Consider the following 6,780-nt stretch of genomic DNA (forward strand, 5'->3'; position numbering starts at 1 on the left):
AGTTAATTGCTTAGGACTCAGATGTATCTCCTGGTGTTCTGCATTTTATTTTTGCTCCTACACTTGATGGATCTGGAATTCTCTTCCAAGCTGCTAACTCAATTTTTGCTTTTTAAAGCTCATTTAAAACCTTTCCTACTTTCCTGTGTCTGTGATTAACACTAATCCACTCCAGCATTTCTTTTCCTATAGCTTCTTATATTTGCCCCTTGCTGCAGCCTGCAAGAAATCTAATTGGCATCTGCTCTTTTTGGGTTTCCATTTTTTTCTTTCTTCCTGCTCCATTTTCTCTCTGTTGCTATCTGGGCTGCGCTATGCCATCCTGTTATACTTTCTAGCCCAGATCTGCCTAGTGCTGTAAAGGATTTGATGATTTTCTTTAGGAAGGACTCTAATAATAGCCACGATCCTGCCCCCTTACAAATCTTCCTTACAATGAAAAAAAAAAAAAAAAATGTTCTGCCCTCTAGAGTGAATTCCATTGAAAACCAAAAGTTCTTGTTAAAAAAAAAATCCCTCTCTGTTCCTGATGGATTGGAGAAATTTTAAAGGAGCACTGTTATAATTTATCGGGAATTTGAGCATAGATCTCAGAGCTCCCTATTAGACAGGGTAACTTCAGCTATTATTTAAAGAAAGTGTTTCAGTTTTCCACTCTAACAACAACAAGGTACAATTTATAACAGGAAAACAAGTCAGCCAGAAAGTCCTTGAGGTTCTCTACTGACTTCGCTGTTGTCAATCAAATTAACATGGAAGATGCTCAAACACTGCTACTTTAACGGGCAGAGGGACAAAACTCCTGACACACTGCAGAGAGGCTTTTGAAAAACAAGTGACTAGGTGCCATCTGAGCTGGATGAGGCTAACAGAAGCCAGAGCCTAGGACTATAATGGGATGTGATGGATTTCGAGCTTTAACTGCCATTTCAGATGGCCTATGCCCAAACTGCCCCTATTCAGCTGCTGCCTCAGCCTGGCTGCCCAGAAGGGACGCTTTTCCCCCTGAAGCCTGGTGTCTGACGCTCGCTTCCTGGCCATGCTCAGAAGTAGCTCAGTTAAGACAACTCGGACAAGCTTGGAGCCACGTTGTGCCTTTGCCCTCAGAGCCTCAGAAGCCAGCGCTCCCTGCTGCCCTCCCAGCATCTCCTTTGGCAACGCCAGGTGCTGCAACGCACGAGCTCCAAAGCGAATTGTCCAGAGCCCTCTCCCCTGTTCTCTGCTCAGTAAGCAGTACTTTACCATTTACTTTTTTAACATGCTTTACAGTCACAATGTTTACAGACAGAACATACTGTTAGACCATTAGGGTAGCCTCCTGTACATCATGGACCATTAAATACTGTTGTCACTTTTCTTTTTGTTTGACTAAAATATATTTTGTTTTGACAAAAGCATTTCTTGCATCAGCTCCACATTTTCCTTTGGTATTGTCAGAAGATGGAGAATTCATTTTCCCTTTGATAGCTTGTTCCAGTGGTTACTCACTTTCTCTGTTACCATATAATGCCCAATATCTAATTCAAATTTTTCTAGCTTTAGCTTCTAGCAACTGCCTCTTGCTATGCCTTTGCCAGTCGTATTAAAGATCCATTTAGTATCCTGCATTTTTCAACACAAAGGTACATATCTACTGTAATCAAGCCACAGCTTTTGGCTTTCTGCTCAGGGCACTGTGCTATTGCTGCTGCAGCCAGAGCCATCACGGCTAACTTTCCATTAGCAGTGGTTCTTCAATGCAGAATACAGGTGCCCTTTTGTACACTTCCAAGCCAGCTGCTCTGAATTACTGCAGGACCAGAGTCATCGTCTCCGGGACGGCAGAAGAGTGAGCAAGAATAGTTGGTAATTTCTGCTTCCTCCATGACCATCATCTTGAGTTGCTTTGCCAGCCCAACAATGTTCTTTTCTTTTTAAATACAAAGCCGTACATACATAAGGAATAAAACGCTCTAATTTATTCTGCAAAAGTGTTCATCAAGTGAGAGACAGGACTCTAGGAAAAGATTAAGAGCTTACATTTTTCATTTGACTTATTTCACATAAAATTTCATAGAGGATAAAATGATGGGAGGCAAAGAAGCAATGATATTTCTGTTTTATCTCTGTCTGAGGACCATAAATCTTTCTGAAGTATCATTAATTATAGCAGCGCCATTCACACGCTATTGTTAAGGGTCTATCAGCAGTCCCATTATAAACCCCTATTTTCAGGGGTTTATAACTTGATTAGAAGAATTTTGTTTCAGGCAAAAACTTTGCTGGGGCAATGTCTCCATCTAAGACAATTTTTAAAAAATGTAAAACACAAAGGAAAGTGTTACCTCTTTTGAACTGAGTAAGGAAAAGCCCAGGAACTTTCTAGGGGTACAAAGCTAATGCTGTCTTGGCTGATTGTATCTGTACCATTTGTGAATTCATAAGACTGTATTCATAGAAGTTACCTCTTAGATGAATTTCGATCATTCCTTTAAAATGCAAGTTTCCAATTACTACAACTGAATTCAAGATCTGGAATATTCCTCTAGAGGCTGTAATCAAATCAGATTTGATTTCTTCTTTAGCTGCAGCCAGTCATGAAAGAATTTAGCAGACTTGGAAAACAGCTTATGCGTTAAGAAAACTGCAGTGTCTTTAGGTAGCTTGCCTTTTTTTTTGTTGCAGGCATGACTTACATCAAGAATCAGGGAAGTTAATGGTCACATCCACCAAAGCGAGTACTGGCTTAGCAGCAATACAGAGGAACTGTTCTGTCATGGTTGAGCCATGGTGACATGTTAGAGAGGTGTTGAGTTTCTCCAGATGTGTAGTGAAAAATGATCTTCAGTAGGCACTAGTGAGACTGGGAGGGCACAGGGAAGAAAGGTCGCTGCTCCGCCTACATAACAACACGACCAGGTGGCCTTTTGTCTGTAGCAACTTGTAGGTTCACCAAGAAAGCCTGAGAGCTCTGCCCAGTTGTGTCCTTGCACGTTAGGAAAGAGCAACATGCTCAATAAGATGGGATCGACAAAATCATTGTGGCCTTTTTCTAAAGCAATAGATATTAATGAATGCTAACTTCTGGGCAACTTTTTTTCCTGCTTTAAAGTAGAAAGATTAGATGAAAATGTATTTTGTGAAGAGTGTGCCGACACCCTCAGGTAATCTCCATTCTCTGTCCTCATCAATAATCTAACACTCTACCTTCCCTGTTACATTACTGTCTGCAGTAATGCAATTCACTTTGGTCCCCTTAGATCCTATTAGAATCTCTCACATTACAGAACTCTTCCAGCTCTGCTCTATAGCGTACTGGGATTGTTTAGTCTTAACTTCTGCTGGCTGTTTTCCTTGACTACAATTCTTTGCAGAGGAATTGACTTTTGTGAATTGCACATTTAAGCTAGCAGTGAGTGAGAAGATCAAAATAAGTAATGCATGTGGGTATTGCCCTATTGGGTCCCTAAAGCGCTCTGATTCTGCTTTGAACACTGTTGAATGTATCTTGTGATAATGAGTTCCACTATCTAAAGTACTTCCTTCTATCAGTTTTGATTGTGTTGTCTTTTAATTTCATTGCATGTGTCCTTTGAAAGGATAAATAGGCATGGGTAAACAGGAGAACCCATTTCTACGTATCATTCAATCCCTTATGTACCTCTTTTGTATTACATCTTATTTTTCTCCTCTCCAAAGTAAAACAGCCTTAATGTTTTGTTTGTTTGCCTTTTCTAATATGGAAATCTTTCCATATCTGATAATTTGTTGCTGTTATTTGAGCAGATGTCTTCCTGGAATTCTCTACAGTTATTAATGACAAGACAATCGTACTCGGTGATGATATCTAAATAAAGGGCTCGATGTGCAGAAGACAGAGGTCTCTCTTGGCTGTTCTGTCAACATCAGGGGCTTAAAGTAGGCAGAAATGGCTCGCTGACAACACTCATAAGAACTGCAGTAGAAGGTGGAAAAATGTGGAAAGCTCCTTTATTTCCTTCATTCTTATTGTCAGAATGACTGTGCAATGCCACTTTGCACCCAGCCTAATGCTTTTTGAGTTTAAGGAGAAAACCATTCTTGGCTTCTTAGCTGAAAGTGAATCTCTGACAAACTCAGTGATGTTAGACTTGCTCTCTGATCTCCAGTCTTATCTGATCTAATTCTGCCTAATCCACAGTATTTTTTAGATTCTGAACTTCAGAATATCCACTGTTTGCAAACCTGACTCTTCCCATTTTTCCCACTTTTATATTGCAGTACGTTGAAACTCCTGAGGCCTGACCCTCAGGAACACTGCAAGAATACGGTATAATTATTGTGTAATTATCTAAAACCAGTGCAACCTCACTCTTTTGACAGTTACTCCTGGTTTGCAATGATAGAAATAAGAGCAGAATTGAATATTTTGATGGTACCAGGGTTCTACCATAGCAGGCATGTCGGAGGGGCTGGAGGACAGAAAAAGATAAAGCTTTTAAATGAAGGAGATGATTGCAAAAACCTTACCATAATGCAGAGCTGTCATCCAGGCTCTTTTATTGCATGGAACTAAGTATAAGTAGCATTACAAGAAGATTTACTTTTGTAAAAGCAAAGGAATTCATGCGCTTTCACAGCAGGGAAACTTTATAGCAGTTAAAACCTCAGGTCTATTGAAGTAGCATGCACTTTTTGTGGGTTTGCTTATCAGTTTTGCTTATTAGCCAATGGATTTGTGCTGAAAGTCTGGGTTTCCCTTTGTTGTCCCCCAAATCCCTGCATCATTGTTCCTGCAGTGCAAATGTAAGACTAAATTATGCACTCCATCATAACAAGAAGATCCAGATGGATCTCTCACTGCTGCAGAAAGGGCTGGACAGGAAAAACACCGCGGCAGCAGCCTTTCTTTCCAAGGCCCAGCGGGGCAAAGTGGCAGAAGCTCTGCAGACCAGAAGGACGGAGAAGCATGTCTGTGCAGAGCCTACATCCCTCCAGTCTACCCCAGGTATTCCCTGGTTTACCAGGGAAAAGCACTGAAATTCATCACTGCCTTATCACTTCGGAGAAGCTTTCTGTCCTGCCTTGTGCTCCTTTTTCAAGGGTTATAAAGTACTTCTGTTCCAGGGCACTGCACATGGATATTAAATTTTCATCACAAACATGATGCCATTTCTGATTTCAGCATTTATCTGTCTTCTGTTCTTATATGGCCACACTTACCATAATATCTCATACTTCACAATCTTTAACACATTATTTATCCCTCTAAAAAGCATGTATATGAAAGGTACCTGAAAATAAGCAATAAACCATTTTAATACTGTTACCATCTGAGGCTATGGATCTTTGAGAATTTTCTTCTCATTAACTCTGGAATGCTATTCATAACCTTGAGACTGATAATGCATAGAAAATATTATTTTATCCAAGTGGAAACTGCTCCTTAGTATATGTATTAGAGGTCTGCAATTCAAAAATGAGTCTTTTCCAGGCTCTAAATACAGAATCCTGTCCTTTGCTCAGACAAAAATAAAAGACTTGCAGCTGTTACAGAAGTCACATTAATGAAAATAAGGCCTGCATTTCCAGTCATTTATTTATTTTAGAAGACTGAAATTTATAGATGGATTAAATATCACTACTAATAGTTGATACCACTTTTGTCTGCACTGGCATATTATGTTCTTTGCATAGTTTCCTTTTAAAAAAATAATTAAAAAACATTTTGAGAATGCTGTTTCTTTCCAGATCACTTAGCACTAGCTTTCTAGATCACTTGGCATGATTTTTCTCTGAAATTGTAAAATTAAAATAGAGCAAGCCATGGTATGCATTTGAGCCACTGCTCTCTTTTGGAGGCAATTAAAATTGTCCACTGAGTTCCCTCCCATCTCTACAGCTGTACTTGTGAATGTGGAAATAATATTTAAAGGCTTAAACCCCCTCACAGTCTGAGGCTGATGTGAATTGCAGTTGCCAAAACAGAAAGTCAGACTATTTTGGTGTTATACGTGACTGTAAATACGCTGAGAACAACTTAGCAGCAAAGAAGTTGGGGAATAAATACCCTTGATGTGGTCATAATGGTGATCAAGATCAGTGGCATAAATTTGAATTTGTCTAGTAATGAAAGCAGAAAGGTAGGCCTGAAAAGACAGTTTCAGATGTCAGTGTGGTGATGAGTCTCTGAAGATGGGACCATTCAAATATACCACATCCACTCTGTGTCTCACCCACAGAGGACACTAAAACAGGATCCTCAAAGAGTGAAAAGGGCCCAGATACCTAAAACAGGACATAGGCGAAATCCAAGTATGCATCAAAAGAAAAAAAAAAAGAAAAAAAAAAAAAGACAAAAAAAAAAAAAGACAAAGGAAATGATGGAAATTCACTGCTTTTCAGCTATTCAGCCCTGGAGCAGTGCAAAACTTGGCTGGTGTCCCCAAGGGGATACAGACACATCCGTGCTTCGCGCTCCCTTTTGGACGCCCCACAGCAGCTCTCTGCTCACCTGTGGCCTGTCTGGTTCCCTGCTCTATGCCAGGCGCTTTAGATTTTGCACCGGCGATCCATCACTCAACACAGCACCCCTAATTGTAACTGTCCGTCCTTTGGGAGGCTGAGGGGTCGGAAATTATTCCACCTTTGGTACACCCCCAGCAGCTCAGGAGCAGAGGCCCCCGAGAGAAGCGCCAGCACAGGCCAGCCTGCGAGGCGCAGGAAGAGGGCAGGCGGCTCCTGAGCGGACTGTGGGGATGAGGAAAAATTTCTTTACTGAGAGAATGGTTAAACATTGGAACGGGCTGCTCAGGGAAGTGG

This window comes from Pygoscelis adeliae, unplaced genomic scaffold, assembly GCF_000699105.1.
Source record: "Pygoscelis adeliae isolate BGI_AS28 unplaced genomic scaffold, ASM69910v1 Scaffold306, whole genome shotgun sequence".
NCBI lineage: Eukaryota > Metazoa > Chordata > Aves > Sphenisciformes > Spheniscidae > Pygoscelis > Pygoscelis adeliae.